Below are 16735 nucleotides of genomic sequence, written 5' to 3' on the forward strand. Positions count from 1 at the left end.
TGAGGGCTTGAATGTCAGAGACATTCTAACCCAGCTCTATCCAAATTTACCCTCATGGTGACATCCTCCATACCGCAGACACAGCACCCGGAACCCAAAAGTAAGTGGGGGTGACGCATGATGCAATTATATCATTGCCAGTTACTTCTGAGTAGGAGACCATGGAGCAGTACTGAAAATGGTGGTAAGAGGCTCAGGGTAGGTGTGAAAACTTCACACATGGAGCTCTGCCCACCAAGCCTCTTACCACCATATTTAGCACTGTGTTTAGCACCACTGCCTGGTGGTGAGTGTCCTGCGCCACCCCTGCGCATTCTCGGTGCTGTCCTTGGGAGCTGCCCCCACAGACTGGGGACCACCATTCTAACCCACTACTCTCTTCTCCCTAACATTTTCCTTTCTGCTCTGCTCCTCTTTTGCTTTTTGTTGTCTACAGATCCTTCTAAGGACCCAATCCTGAGCCTCACATGCTGGCTCACTTTTGCAAACATGCTGTAATGCACATTTGCAAACCTTACCGTGGGACCAGCACTAGCCCAGCAAAAGCCCAAGCTGGGCCAACTCCAGTGCTGGACCCGCAGTCCACCACCCGCTGGCTCACCTGGACCGCCGAGCAGTGGAGAGGGGCTTGGGGGACACAGGGAGGAGGAATTCTGGGGCAGGCAGAGGATGTGGAGGAGGCGAGAGTGAGGTGCGAGGGGCCTGCACCACTGGAGCTCAGCTCTACCAGATCCAGAGCCCCATGTCAGACTGTTCGGCCCGACACAGAACTCCTGGATTCTGCACTGGCTAATGAGCCACTGCAAAATTGAATAGCCCCATTGCAAAGCTACGTCCCTTACCTGGGTGAAGGGGATTAAAGTCCCCGTCCCCTGAGGAGCTGCCGGTGGATGCCTGGCATACTTAAGATGCTGCGGCAGCCATTTTTGGCGCTGCGGGAGCCCCGTGCACTGGGCAGCTCAGGACTAGGCTGTAAGTTCCTTGTTGCATTACTGGGTTTCAAAAAACAGACCTACAGCCCAATCCTGAGTTGCCCAGTGTGCAGAGCTGCAGCGGCGCTAAAAATGGCACCAAAACTGCCTCTTCCTCAGAAGAAGGGGACTTTTGTAAAGTAAGTAGCCCCGCAGTGGGGCTACTTGATACTATGATGACCCGAAGCTTGGCGTAGAATGAAGAGCCTCTGTGTCGGGCAGCCAGCCTGACACAGAGGGTCAGGATCCAGTGGAGCAAAACTCTACCATTCCTGCCTCCCTACCACCCCACTCCCTCCCCCGGCACTCCTCCTTCCCACCCTCTGTCTACCTCAGAATGCCTCCTCCCTGACTCCCCCCGCACCCCCACCTACCTCTCTGTTGCCCAGCGGTCCATGCGACTGCCAAGTGGCGGAGATCCAGTGCTCCAGTGCCAGCCAGCACTGGGCTTGCACTGGCACTCCAGCAGTGCTAGGGCTCGCAAACATGCCTTATGGCACATTTGCGAGAGTGCACACCAGTGGTGAGCCAGCATGCACGCTTTAGGATTGGGCCCCTAGTGAGTAACTAACCCAAGGTTCCACTTACAGGTAGAAAGAGAAAACTTACACAGTAGTCTCTTCAGTTTGGGCCAAAATCGTTTTGGCAGGAAAACAGACTAGATGGACTAATCTTTTCAAATAATGATTGTACAAGAAGTCACGAGTGCTGAATAGGATACATTTTGGTGGCACTGATACCGTTGACCATTAAGATTGCAAAAGAATGCCAAGACAATGGTACTTCTCATTTGTGACTCCATACATTCTTGGACAGGAGGTCACAAGGAGTGGAAATGGGCAACAAGCCTTCATTGCCGTAAAGAATTCCATTCTAGTGCTTTTCCTTTTCAATAAGTATATGAGCGTGCTATGAATCAAATTTTGACACTTGATATCTTTCAGAGGCCAGTGTTACCTGATCCTTTTTCTTATTTCTATCTGACCAAGACACTGCAGAGCCTTGTTGTGGCTGGGGACTGGATATGGATAAGCTAATGGAAGCTTAATCCTGACAAGATCGAAATAATAATGGCTTCTGGTCCTAATTTCCAGGACAGTAGGCACCCCTGTCACTTAAGGAGTTCAATTGCCTCTGCCCATGGAAGGTCAAAACAGATGTGACCTTAGTTCCATCCCTATTTACAGGATCCCGCTTGAGCAAATAACCATCTGATTCTCTTGTTATGCATGATCCTAGTTTTCTGCATTCTCTTGCATGATCCATATCTTTTTGTGGACCCTGCTATTTGGCTGAACAAATACCACCTTTGCCTCCACCAAAATTGCTTTCCGGAGTATTTCTACAGACATTTCACTTGTCTCTGCAGTTAAACGTTAATTGAGCTGATGGCTAGCCAGTGATTGGAGAGCAGCAGGGAACTTGATACAGGAGGCAATGAGACTGGAGCAGCCTGCATCTGATAAAAGGGGGGGGGAAAGCATCCAAAAAGGTTTTCAGGGTTAGAAAGTGATAGGAGACTAAACTTGTATGTAATGTAACCTAATTTTGTTTTGATGCTCAGGTTCAGTCTTGGGGTTCTTCTATGTTTATGTTGCAGTCACAACCATGAATTCTTTGTGCCTATTCCATGCCTATAGCTGTGACCATGCCTTTCTCATTTGGACTTACTTGTCACTCATGACGTTTAAAACCTTTTAAGCTCTTGTTTTGAGAGCTGCAAATCAGGACTTTCCCAGTCTGAATCTTTCCTCTTCCGTGAACTCAACAGGTGGCCCTGGGCAAGTCATTCCCTCTCAGCCTTAGCTGCAATATGGGGATAATAATACATACCTTTACAGCAGCGGTTATTGCAGTCATGGTGCCCTATCACAGTGCCCGGTCATGGTGCCCCATTGGGGCAGTGCCATCACCCAGCCCTCCAAGGCACTGCCACCTTGAATCATGCAAAATCTCGTGAGATCGCATGTGATTCAAGATGGTTACACCAGTGGTGGGAAGAATAGGATTGGGCTCTCAGACTTGCATCAACACACTCATTGGTACTACTTAGTTTTACATAAGCAGCCTGTTTGCAAAGAAGTGACAAGATGTCACGTCACCTGTCATCAAAAACATAACCTTTGTGTTTATCGAGCTAAACACTCTCCTATGCCATAGATTTCAAGAAAGCGCCATACATTCAGACCGTTTTTGTCCAGGGCATCCCTCTCCTTGATAACAGACACTTGTTGCGTGCAAGCATTGTCTTGTGTCATTCACTTCCATTAGAGCTACAACACTGTGGCAAAATAAAGATAATAATCTTCGCAGAGATGAAAGAAGTTCAAGGAAAACTGGATGACGAACGGTAAACCGTAGAAAAAAATCTCTCATTGTTCTTTTGGTGTTTGCAACAAACCAGGTCACTGTTAACATGAAACATTAAAAGGAAATAGCTCCATAGCACTATTAGATATTGCCTTGGTATGAATGGACACAGTACAAAAATTCACTGTGGTTAGCTTTTCATTGTTGATGTTAAGAGAATTGCAGTAAAATGAAACGTCCTTAACATGAACAATGCATCAGAGGAAAAGGCTGAGAAATTCATCAATGCATTGTGTTTTATGCATTGTGTTAAATAAACACAATGTGTGGCATTCACAGGTATCATGCATGGGTGTAAAGGCAGCTCTGCTCACCCATTTCATCTTCTCCACATTTCCTCTCCATTTACTATGTCCTGGATTGGAAAAGACAAGGGAAGAGGAAAGAGGTAGGTACATTGGGCAGCCTTTGGCATGTCTCCTCAAGTACCAGGAGGTCTTGGGCTGATCCCGTTCATATGGAATCGGAATCAGTCAGGAAATGCCTAAGAAAAGAAAATAAACATTATGGCTTAATGCCTTAAAGAAAATAATGTAAGCATCAAGTGAACCTCATAGGAGAACATGTTCCAAAGACAGGGTGCAGTCACAGAAACGGCCCTTTCTTCAGTGTCCACCTGCCTAATCTTCAAACAGATGCATATTTAAGTGAACAGGCAGGTTCATACATTTCCTAATTTGGAAAAGGACTTGAAAATATTCATCACTACAATCCTATCATGCTGCTGAGTCCAGCTTTGCACTAGGCAGTAATTTGGCTTTGTCAGGCTATTGAAATGACTACAAGAGGCAGAAACTGAAGAGAGTCCTCAGAGTTTTCCGTGACTTTGTAAGGAATTTATTCTAAGGGGGCATAACACCAAGCCCTCCAATCACTGGGTAATTTCACTGCCTCTTCACAGCGACAGTGCTTTCAGAATTAAGGGCTATATCAAATATATTATGGGCATGTAAAGGCCCTTTGGAACTGCTGCATGCTTTGGTTGCCTGCCTTTGACTTGTCTGTGATGAGTAGGCAACACAATGAACAGAATTCCATTTTTCACCAATGTACTTCTGCCAAGGAAGCAGTGCTGACCCATAGATTGGATGCTTTCTGAAAGTGCACTTAGGGTTAAAATAGGCGTGTGCCTCACCATAGCCCATGGAGGAATCATTTTATTTAACATCAGCAAGCGAGGGAGTCATAAAATGTGGCAACCCCACAGCAGGGTGTAGGGAGGCTTTAGTTCCTTGTCCCTACCACAGTTTTGATCCCAGTGGTTCCCACAGCAGACTGTTTTTGAGTGCAATCCCAAATTTCCATTGGGCAGGCACAAGCACCTTGCTCTGGCCCAGGAGTGTCACAAATATGCTGTAACACACATTTGCATCTCCAGGAGAGTCAGCTGGGCTGGTGTGATGATGTGCGCTGGCCCACGGAGACCACATCTGTCCCCTGCACCAGCCAAGCAGGTAAGGTTGTGCTAGCCTGGGGAGGATGGTGCGGCGGGTTGGGGAGGATGAGGGATGGCTGGCCAATGGGAGGGCCCACGAAGGGGGCACTTAGGCTGGAACTTTTGCTGGCGCATATCTGAGTAGCCCCACTGAGGTGACTAGGGCATCACTTGGAATAAAGGGACATAAGTCCCCTTACTCCAAGTTGTGCCCCCTCTACCTTCCAACTTGTGCTGGATACAGCACAAGCCAACTGGTCTGCCTGTTCCAGCACAGGTTAGGATTGGGCTGTCAGTTGAATAAAAGTTCATAGAAAGCCAATTGATTCCCCCCAATTAAAAATAGCATGGGGGCACAATCTGGACCAAAATGGTGGCAAAGTCCTAAAGTCCCTCCACTTGTGATATGGTGATATCACAATGTCACCATATTTTGCAGCCACTATACGCTTCTGATAAATATTGATTGCATTGATGGTGTTGTACTGATAAATAAAACTAACCAGCTAATGAATCACATTACACAATGAGAGGCACGTCTAGCTTGATCCTTAGTGGCAAACCCACATTTCTCTCTGCATAATCCATGTGAAATGGTCTTTACAGAGAAGCCACCTTCATGTTTACAAAGACATAACAGAAGTGGGATTCCTGACCAAGACTGTTCCTGTTTCCAGTTTTCCTGGTCTCTGTAAGCTTACTAGATCCACAAAGGTTCAAATAATTTTATCACCCATCCTGCCAGTGCCATCACAAAACAGATTTCAGCCAGGGAGGGGCATCATCCCACCAACCTACTCTTTTTGACAATGCTAACATTGCTAAACCTATGGATAACATGTTAAAACAACAAAAAATGAATCACCATAGGTGGAATTATGGCAAAGAATTGCTTCAGTATGGATCCTAAAGTACATTTTGGAACAGCAAACATTCCCACCGCACACACAAACTCAAAAAGAATCTAAACATGCAAGAAAATCAGCATTCAACATCAGTCTGTACTCCTAAGCTTAAATAACCTGAGAGACTAACTCTCTGGCCTTGTTAATAGTCCTTGACTGATTGCTGCATCAGCTGGTTAGGGTATTATTACATTTTCTGTTCAGCATATTGAGGTAATGTCAGCCTAAACATTTATTGAAGGCTGCTTAGTATGATAAGGATCAGAGCAAGTACAGTTGAAAAGTTTGCGTGAGGTGGTAGTGGTTATGGAAAAGCAATTTTCTGTTCCATGTCTCAGTATAGTAGTATGCTGATTTTCTCCCTCTACTATTAAGTGGTTCCCTAAATGGTTCCCTGTTGCTCGCTCTCTCTCTCTCTCTCTCACACACACACACACACACACACACCCAGGAATGGTGTTATTATTTGGCCATATCGCACACTGGTTCAGGTCCAGTGCCTGTCACAGGGCCCATCCAGATGGGCTGACCCCTGAACCCTCAGTACGAGTGGCAGTAGTAATATAATAATAATAATAATAACTAGATATTTATATACCACCTTTCTGACTTTATTCAAGGTGGTTTACATAGGCAGGCATTTCTAAATCCCTCAAGGGGATTTTTACAAACAAAAAGGTTCTCTCTTTCAAGAACCAACAACATCATTTCAGAATGGATCTTCCTGGTTTGGTCTCACTTCTGGCCTCCAGTTCTCCCACGCAGGCTGACAAGCAGCTCCATCTCTCACAGGAGGGCAGCCAAGACACTTCTTGCTCACACCAAGAGCATGTGGAATCACTCAGCTGGGCTTGTCAGCTACTTCAAGGTCTCGTTCTCAGCCGTTCAGGGAGCTGCCGGTATCCTTGAACTGGCGACCTTCTGATGTTATCTTCAGGCTAACGGAGGCTCTACCCTCTAGACAAGACCTCCTGCCCTAGCAATATATTGCTAGCAATATATTGACTTTTCTACATGACAATCTGTTGATCACCCATAAGTCATTACAGTGCATATCCTTCCTGGCCAATTTCAAACCGAAGAGAATATTTTTTAATGAGATATACAGACATATTTGAGAATTACATTCCTTGACACAGAGCAGGCAACCTGAAGGATTCTTGGGAAACAATATGTTAGTATAATCAGTTGTTAGGGAAGGAGAAAGGGAAGAGATGGGGGTCTGCCTCTCAAGCAGCTGGGGGAGGCAGATGGAACAAGCCTTCCCCCAGTGGCGAGCTTCCATATCCAGCCTCTTCCTCTTGATGTTTGGGTTAGTGGCAGCTTTCAAACAAATAGTCCTCGCCCCAAAAAACTCAGCCTCCATCTAGTGGACCTGTCTAGCAGCATTCTGCTGTCCATGATCCGGGCATGATAACTTTCCAGCAGCCAGAGAGGAGATGACTTTCCCTCCATGATTTTTTCTGGTTGTAGTCTCTTGCGATTCTTGCGATCTTTTTCATGACTGCAGCCCAACAAGCCCCACAAACAGACTCTTTCCCAGACTATTTGTCATCTTAACTTTTCTGAGTTATGCTGGTAAAGCCAAACACAGGCCATGGTGTTAGAAAAATAATTTTCTTCCTGATTCTAGAACAACTTGCAGCCCAATCCTAAACAAAGATTTGCATCAAGGAATGTGCCTTCCGCCAGCATGTGCTGTTGCACCATAAATCTCTTTACAACAAGGCAAAGACCAGGTGTGGAGCACATTGGTGTGCACTGTATCCAAACCCCCTTCCAAGGCACAGATCAATGAAGGTTTGTACCAGTGATATTGCTGGCACAGGCTCAAGTTGACCCATTGAGTCTGCTGGGGCTTACTCAGGGGCGAGGGATCAAATGTCCTCTTACCCCAAGAAGAGGTATTCTCCAGCAGCTAAAAATCCCCCATAGGATTTAGTGCAGCCTGTGCTGGCATCACTTATCACCACACAGAGATCTATGTAGATTTGGGCTGTTAGATCTTTTTTTTTCTAGAATTTGAAAGAGCTTTATGGCTAAGGTTTGTTTGCTGTTTACAACAGCCCAGTACAGAGACTACATTTTATAAATCAACATATGTGGGCCTGTGAGAGTCTGTACTATGAATACTAATTGTAGGTTTCACAGGGAGGAAGAATGCCTAAGATTTGTTTTATACATGCTCTCCCTCTGTATTGTGCTTTCCTTCTGTTTGTCAACATCCTGCATTCGTTGTTTGCATGCAATTTAAAAATACATTAAAGGGTTTAAAAAGGGGTTGCATTCTTAATGGAGCTATTAGTTAGTGCTCTTGACTATGGACTTGCTTGAAGGAGCATGGGTCTGTAAGCAATGCTAAAGCAGATCTGATTCATATCTGTCATTTGTTTGTGCATTTTTTATGGTTTCGAGTGCACTGACATCCAACTGTTGCATTAAAAAAAAAACACACAGCATGTTCTGATGCCACTATTAACGGTCACAATCAGAGCCCCAGGGGGTTCAACCAGAGGCCACCTCTTGAGGTGGTGAAAGTCTGAGGGGAGTGGAGCAGCTTGAAGCTGCTCCAATCTCCTCAGGAACGGGGGCTGGGATCCAGCATAACTGCCAGATCATAGCCCCACCTCCTGCTCCCCACCCGCCCTCCCCCAAAACCGCTCACTGCCCACACTCACTGCCAAGGAACACCTCCCTCCTGATTCCCTCCCACTCACCCCAGAGCCTTGCATCAGCCCAGCCGGGCCAACACAAGCCTTGCGGAGGATGTCAGCATGGAGTCTTGTGTCAGGCCGGTGCTCCTCTGAGCACTGGCCTGGCTTCTTCCTGAGTAGGCGCAAACGTGCCTTACGGCAGGTTTGTGACCCTCCTGAGCTGGTCTTGCATCGGTCCATGGGTGCTGCAGGATTGTGCCCTGAGAGTCCACTGGATTAAAATGTAAGTTAATGTTCGTGGCGAGTAAATATATCTAAGAATTTAAATGCTTCTTAAATATTGCTGCTCTCAAACATCATTCTTGAGCCTCTCAAACATCTGAAATTTATCGTATGTGGCTCTTATTTTAAGCTTGGCCACCTCTGCACCAGATGCTTCATATCTACATGTCTGTGCAGTTTCAGACCCAGCAAGTTAACTACCAGCCATATTATCTCCCTTGCTGGATCAGTGCCTGGGGAATGTACATGTGGAGCTGTCCGTATCACTGAAATGAATGGAGCTCTATATATGCAACAGAGTCCCCATATCTACCACACATTGCTGGACTGGGGCAAATACATTAGTATATGACATTGTTTCTAGCTGGAGGACCACTGAGGTCTGCTTAGGTGAAGTGGTGAACCACAGCTATTCTATGAACTTGCTAAAATCCTAAACCACCTGTGAACATGTCTCAGTTCCTTATTGATCAAGTGGGAGTTATAATGATCTACTTTACAGCTTTGTTTTGATGCAGAAACTACAAAGCACTTTGGGTGTTGGGTGTACTGCAGAAATTATTACTATTAATAAATAGTTGGTACTTGACACTGTTGGTTCCTCTACAAAAGAGAAGCTCTGGGCAATTTAATTCTTCCTTTCAATTATTTGTTTATGGAGGACATAGCTGTAGCATTAGCTTCCTCCAAAAAACAGTCATTCCTTATGTACACTGGGAATACCTCCTTTCCTTACTGTTTTCCTTCCCAAATGAAAAAGTATATTCGCTCTGACAGCTCCGACTGGAGCGGAGAAAGCCCCATCTAGTGTTGCTCATATTTATTCTGAACTCACTATAAGCAGACTGAGCAAGTTTAGAATAATTGCTAAGAATGTCATCCATTTTTAATGTCAGGCATGGTAATCAGATTTTTCATCACACTGTGTCATTCGACCGCTGAGGGACTACTACATGCACCCCACGAACGAACACCCTTCAATCAAAAGCAATTAAACTGGACAAATATATCTGGACAAATAACTATTCCCAACCCACACAAACTGCCACACTTTCAGCGCAATCCTATGCATGTCTACTCAGAAGTACATCCCTTCATGTTCAATGGGGCTTACTCCCAGGAATGTGTGCATAGGATAGCAGCCTTTATTACTTTTTTTTTAATGTTAAGTTAGGAACAAGAGAATACTTGGCATTGTATTATAAGAATTGCCAACCTCTGTTTGTTCATTTCCTGTAGATAAATGGGTTAGAAAAGGTTTTGAAAAACACATCTTAAGAACTTAAAGTAATATGCTAATTAGAGGAAAGCTAAATTGATGTTAAAGTAGTCAATGTCTACTCGTGTTACAAATCACCCATAGGACTGTCTGGTCCGTATGCAACACAGCCTGGTAATATCTCCAAGCTCTTGAAAAGTGTGGTGGTGGGATCTAGTACTGGGGGAAAACCCAATGAGGATAAAGGGAAGAATGCAGGGGGGAAAGAGACAGTGCCCAGTACTGCCCCCCAAATGACCAGAGATTCAGCTTTAATAGCCATGCACCTGAGAAAAATTAAAAGGGAACAACTGGGTGAACATGATCATTTTGGCTAAATTGGCAACCCTTGGTACCAGACGGGGCAGACCTCTTCCAAAAAAAAAAAAATTACGGTAAAATTTCAAGGAGCTTTGAAAAAAGGAACACAGGAAGCTGTTTTGTACTGAGTCAATTCGTCCATCTAGCAGGCTAATCTAGTGCAGTTCTTCAAGGAACCTTTCTCTGCCCTTCCAGTGGATACCAACAATTGAACCAGGAATTTTCTGCATGCAAAACAGATATTCTTCCTTTGAAGAACATCTTCAAAGGAAGATGAGCTTTAGGATGAGCTACAGCCCCATCCTAAAAGAAAGACGAAATGAGGTAGGTCACTGTGGACTGAAACCTTTTTGGATTCTGTTAACCGTATTCAGAGGCAAATACTTGTTTCTCATGAGAAAGAGAACGTAAGGGTGAGGAACAGTACATCCATTAATGCTAAATCTCATTTGCTAACTTTGTTCTGAATTTCTCATGCATTAATAACTACCCATTATTAGCACCCATTATTATGACAGATCATCAGTGTGGTGTGTACTAAATAGTTGCTGCATACAAGATATATTGTGAATTGTAATAATTTAAAGACAAATCTATGGTCCTTCTACATAGGTAACCACTGCACCACTAACTCCTCACACAATCCTCACATAAGTCACAATCCTCACACAAGTCACAAGTTCAAGCAGCACAACAATAACTATATAAACAAAAGCTATGGTCCTTCTACATAGGTAACCTTCTACATAGGTTACCTACATAGGTCCTTCTACATAGGAGAAATCTATGGTCCTTCTATATAGGTAACCACTGCACCACTAACTCCTCACACAATCCTCACACAAGTCACAATCCTCACACAAGTCACAAGTTCAAGCAGCACAACAATAACTATATAAACAAAAGCTATCATAGCAACATTGACAGACACTCCCACAGCATCCCTGGAAACACCATGATCAGGAGCAATCTTGAACACCCATCAACAATGCCTCCACCTGACTCATACCTAGTCAGTTATCAATGAACATAGGATGGTCACAACACCGTGATAAATCATTCTCCACATCCATCCCACATATAATGCGTAAGTGCACTCCTAGGGAAATGTACAGCATCCTCCTCCCTTGACAGAATAAGGTTCCCATAGTTTGATAGATGTAGGGTGATTTTTTAGTCACAGCTCATGAGTTTTAATGCTGTATTTATGGTTTTTACTTTTATTTTGATATTATTGTCTTGGTTTTAAACACTGTTGCTGTTGTTGTTGTTCTTGAGCTATTCATCACTTCCATATGTTCTTCCCACCTGTTTTGACAAAGTGCTCCATAGCCAATGTCTCCACCACTAAGCTCCCACATGCGCTCTTAACATGGGGACAGAGTGATGTGACTTCATGCTTGGCTCGGTTTCTGTATAGTCCTGGTGGTGTGCTGTAATTGACTTAGGGCCTATCCTATCCAATTTTCCAGCATCAGTGCAAGCTGCAATGCAGCCCCAAGGTAAAGGAACAAATGTTCCCATGCATTAAGGAGGACTCTGTGATTGCCTCTCCACCACAGGATGCAGTGCATGCCCCATTGGCATGGCTGCAGCGGCACTGAAAAACAGAATATGATTGGGCCCAAAGGGTGCAATCCTACCCTCACTTACTTGGGAGTAAGCTCCAGTGTCTATCTGAACTTCTAAATAGACATGCATAGAATTGGTCTCTAACTATGTATAGCCCGAGTCCTTTGTGCAGTTACTATAACTTTGGGTTCTCCATTGAGTGTACTGGGAGTATTTTAGTACTCTTGTCATATTAAGATTAGACTACTATAATTTTTCTCAAAAGGTAGCCCCACATGGAATACATTTGGAAGCTTCAACTGGTCCAGAATATAGTAGTATAGGTTCTGGCTGGGACCTCAGGCATGCATGCAACTCCCATTCTGTACTATCTGTCATGGTTGGCAACCTTCAGTCTCGAAAGACTATGGTATAAGCCTACAGCACCCGGTATTCCCAGGCGGTCTCCCATCTAAGTACTAACCAGGCCTGACCCTGCTTAGCTTCCAAGATCAGACAAGATACTGTCTGTACTGGTTACCATATTTTAAAAGCTTTAGAGTATGTGTGTGTATCTGAGGGACTGTCTCACCTTATATGAATTTGCCCACCCCTTTTTGTTCATCACCTGAGGTCCTGTTCCAAGCTCCCCACTGTCAGAGGTTCAGTTAGGGGTAAATGACCAAATCACTGCAACCTCACCTCTACTCTGCCTCTGTAGGCCGGTGCCCCCCCCCCCACATTTTAGAACACCCTGCTCTTGAAGCTTGTTTTATTTTTCTGTTGGCCAAAATGTGGGATAAAAATCCCACAACAACCAACCATCTCTTCAATAGGTGTAGTATTATATTACACCATTTTCAGGGGAAAGGAGAGGAGGAACCAGCTCTTGAGTGAAGTTGCCAAATCAGATTCATCCCAGAAGCTGAGAGTCCTGAGAACATTGAAGGGCTTTCTGATGTCACAAGACTGCCAACCTTTGCAAAATGGAAAAAGACAAAGAAGGACCCAGCAGTAAAGAGGTGGGGCTTAGCGGCAACCCCAACATGCCCCGAGAATAAACATTGCACCTATACACCTAAGTGGAGGAACTAATAAAATGTTTTTAACACACTGGCAACCTCAAACTGAATGAGCCGAAAAAAAATTCATTTTTTCCCCCACCACATGTTCAGTCATCCCTCTCGTGTTGATAATGTTCTGCTGGTGCGATATAAAGCTATTCCAAATGTAGATTCTCTGCACTGATACAGCTGGTATAAACCCTACACTGCTATAATGTGTCTTTGATAGGAGACTAGCTAACAAAGTCATGTTAAAGCAAAAAGGAAAGGGATGAAGTTAATGGAAGCCAACATTATCTGGGTATCATTTTCTAATCTTTACATATATGTGGAATGGAGTCAGTCTTTCAACAGTGATCTTTCACACACATTTTCTGCTTCTACTTTGGAAAAAAAAAATCAATCGTTCTATACTTACTTTGAGCAATAATCTATCTTTGGCAGTGGACGTATTGCATGCTGCTTTGGATGCAATCAATTCATAATTTGACTCCTGCTGATGGACTTCGAGGAACAACATTTGCTGCCGCTATGGACAGAGGAGTTTACAACCAACTTCTTTGAAATATTAATATAGGATCCTATCCCCAAGTTATTTATTATGAGTTTTAAAAAATGTGTTAAAGCACTTACACCCTGACTTTCAATTTAAAAAAATTCCAGTGTGGTTTTGAAAAGATTTTAAAAGAGCATTGTTTATTTTTCACAATTACATCCCACCCTCCCTTGAAGGAGCTCAGGAAATTGCCCAAGGTTCTTCTCCTCCTTTGACCCTCACCCCAACCCTGTCAGGTAAGAGAGACAGTGAAAGATCCAATATTGTCCAGTAAGCATCAAGGCTGTACAGGGATCAGGACTTCAGCATTCTAGCTACTACACTGGTAACATCATTAGGACAATAACAAAGCACATTCTTTAGAAGACGAAGCAGATATACAACATCATTTCTATTCCACAAGTTAAAATTTTTAAACTGCCCAAGCAACAGCCAAATGTCTCTTGGAAGAGGGAGGCCTTCAATTGGTGAAAGAAGCCAAATAGGCAAGGCCGAGGTAGAATCGCTGCTATGGCCCTTTGCTGAAGATTTCTACAAGAATGAAACGACATCTCCCCCAAGGAAAAACAAGTCAGAGAACAGTCTGCAAACCAGGCCTTTAAAAAAAAGAAAGGATGGAAGGATAACAGGGTAAACAGAGTGCAACTGTTTGGCAGGAATATCACCTGGATTCTCTGTAAAACCTGACTCAACAAATAATGTCAATTACAGACCAGTGGCTAGTGCAGAAGCACCCACAGGGCACCCATTTGCTCAGTTCACTTGTACCTTTGCATTAGCCTTTTCCTTGGCATAGTGTCCTTCTAGTCTGTAGCAGCAAACGAAGACCTAGTCCTAGAGCTGAAACTGAAGCAGACACATTTGCTCCTGTCCAGAACATACAGAAGGCCGCCATGCACCGCACAAACAATCCTATGCTGACATCCTGTGGCAAAAGGCATTTTTGCATGCCTGCAGTTTAATTCTGAGGCTGCCTTCAGAATGGTGGTTTGCGGTTCCCTCTTGTGGAAAAACATTGTAACTGTTTATCAGTTTAAAACCATCACACAGTTTAGCATTGTTACAATTCTGCATTGTAACAGATCCCACCACCAAAGAAAAGGTTTAATAATTGGCAAGAAAGAAAAAAATAACTGTTTTCAATAACTGAACAGGTTAAACAAATATACAGAAACTAGCTGAAGTACCCATTCTTTGAAAGGATTTTTAAAAATTATTAATTTCTACCCTGTTGGTGGTCTAACATCTAAGATTTAACAAATTGCATTGCTATGTGATTGGTGTGTTTTGTAGACTACATTTGCAGTTTTACTCTCCAGTGCTAATATCAGCAAGTGACTTGGTTTACTAACCCTTGAACATGCTACATAAAATTGCCCATGAGAGAAGCAGTCTTGTCTTACACTGATGCCAGCCTGTGTTAAGGATGATCCCTGGGACTTAGTGACAATCATTGCAACGCATACTCTGAGCAGGAATTACAGTCTTTTAAGTTAAAGTGGGTGGTCTAAAAGGAATAACTACAGTTTCACCTTCTGCACATCCTGTAAAAACTGCATCCGCAATGACATTGTGCCTGAGGGCCTTGATTGGAAGCTTCATATCATTACGAAGTTTCAGCAGGTTCAAACTGTTTAACAGCATTACAGCTGCATGCCAAATTTCAAGGTTTAGCTTAAATGGAAATAGGGGAACCATTGATAAGTCAGTGAATCAGGGCTTTTGCATTTATGTATAGAGATAGTATTTCTCTAAGGCAGAGTATATAAAAAGACCAGAGTCATGCAAAAAGAACATAACTGCATACACTTCATGAATTTTCCGAGATCCATATGTCTTCAAGATATAGATATTGTCACTTCTATACTAATACTTGTTTCTACACAATATTTCTTAAACTGGGCTTGGGACCCATTAGGTGGGTCCCCATGAATGAAACCCCATTCATTTCAATGTGCATTTTATTTTTCATATATTAGACTTAATGCTACCATGGTATCTGACTGCATTTGGGGAAATGTTCTCTACTTTTAACAGGTTGCTATGTGTATGCTTTTAACAATTATAGTTAATGGCCTTACTTCTGGGTTCAGTGTGGATAGAACTGCAGCCTTTAGGATGTTTTGGGAATGTATTTTCGACAGATCAGCAACTGCTTGGGAGGATTCTTATTTATGTTACATAAATGTTTAAACATAATTATTGTAAACCTTTAAGGGCACAATCCTAACCCCTTATGTCAGTGCTTTGCAGCACTGGCATAGCGGTGCCAATGGGACATGTGCTGCATCCTGCAGTTAGGTGTCACTCACGGAGGCCTCCTCAAAGTAAGGGAATGCTTGTTCCCTGACCTCAGAGCTGCATTGCCCTTATGGTTGGCAACCTTCAGTCTCGAAAGACTATGGTATAAGCCTACAGCACCCGGTATTCCCAGGTGGTCTCCCATCCAAGTACTAACCAGGCCTGACCCTGCTTAGCTTCCGAGATTAGACAAGATCAGGCATGTGCCCTTATGTCAGTGCTGTAAATCACTGACATAAGGGGTTAGGATTGTGCCCTAATTTACTTAATTGATTTGATCATATGGGGGTATTAAAAATGTTCCTGCTTGATGATGTCACTTCTGGCCATAACATCACTTCCAGGTTAATGACATCACTTCCTATAGGTTCCGATAGATCAGCGATTTTCAACCGTTTTCATCTCACGGCACATTGACAAGGTACTAAAATTGTCGAGACACACCATCAGTTTTTTGACAATTGACAAGGCACACTGTGCTGTTGGTGGCGAGCTCACATCCCCACTGGCCCTACTAACAAAAGACCCTCCCTCAAACTCCCGTGGCACACCTGCAGACCATTCGCAGCACACCAATGTGCCACGGCACAGTAGTTGAAAATGGCTGTGATAGATTGTCATTCTAAAGAGTGGGTCCTGGTGCTAAAAAGAACCACTGGTCTATAAGGTTTGTGTGTGTTTTTTCAAAACATGTGTGTGTGTGTGTGTGTTTTCAAACATTTGGCTCTCTATTGCATGATACCACCTTTTAGAATTCCTCCAAATGATCTTGGTTGTTTTTTTTCTCCATTAGCTTTTGTAAGTTGTGCCTGAACTTTGAAACATGTAAGGGCTATTTTCTCTTTACTGTCAGCAGTTACCTGTATGTACTTTAGGCCCAAATCCTAACCAAGTTTCCAGCACTGGCATACCTGTGGCCAATGGGACATGTGCTGCATCCTGCAGTTAGGTGTCCCTCACGGAGGCCTCTTCAAAGTAATGGAATGTTTGTTCCCTTACCGCAGATATGCATTGCCCTTATGTCAGTGCTGGAAAGTGGGTTAGGATTGCACCCTTAATGGATTTGT

This window comes from Tiliqua scincoides, chromosome 3, assembly GCF_035046505.1.
Source record: "Tiliqua scincoides isolate rTilSci1 chromosome 3, rTilSci1.hap2, whole genome shotgun sequence".
NCBI lineage: Eukaryota > Metazoa > Chordata > Lepidosauria > Squamata > Scincidae > Tiliqua > Tiliqua scincoides.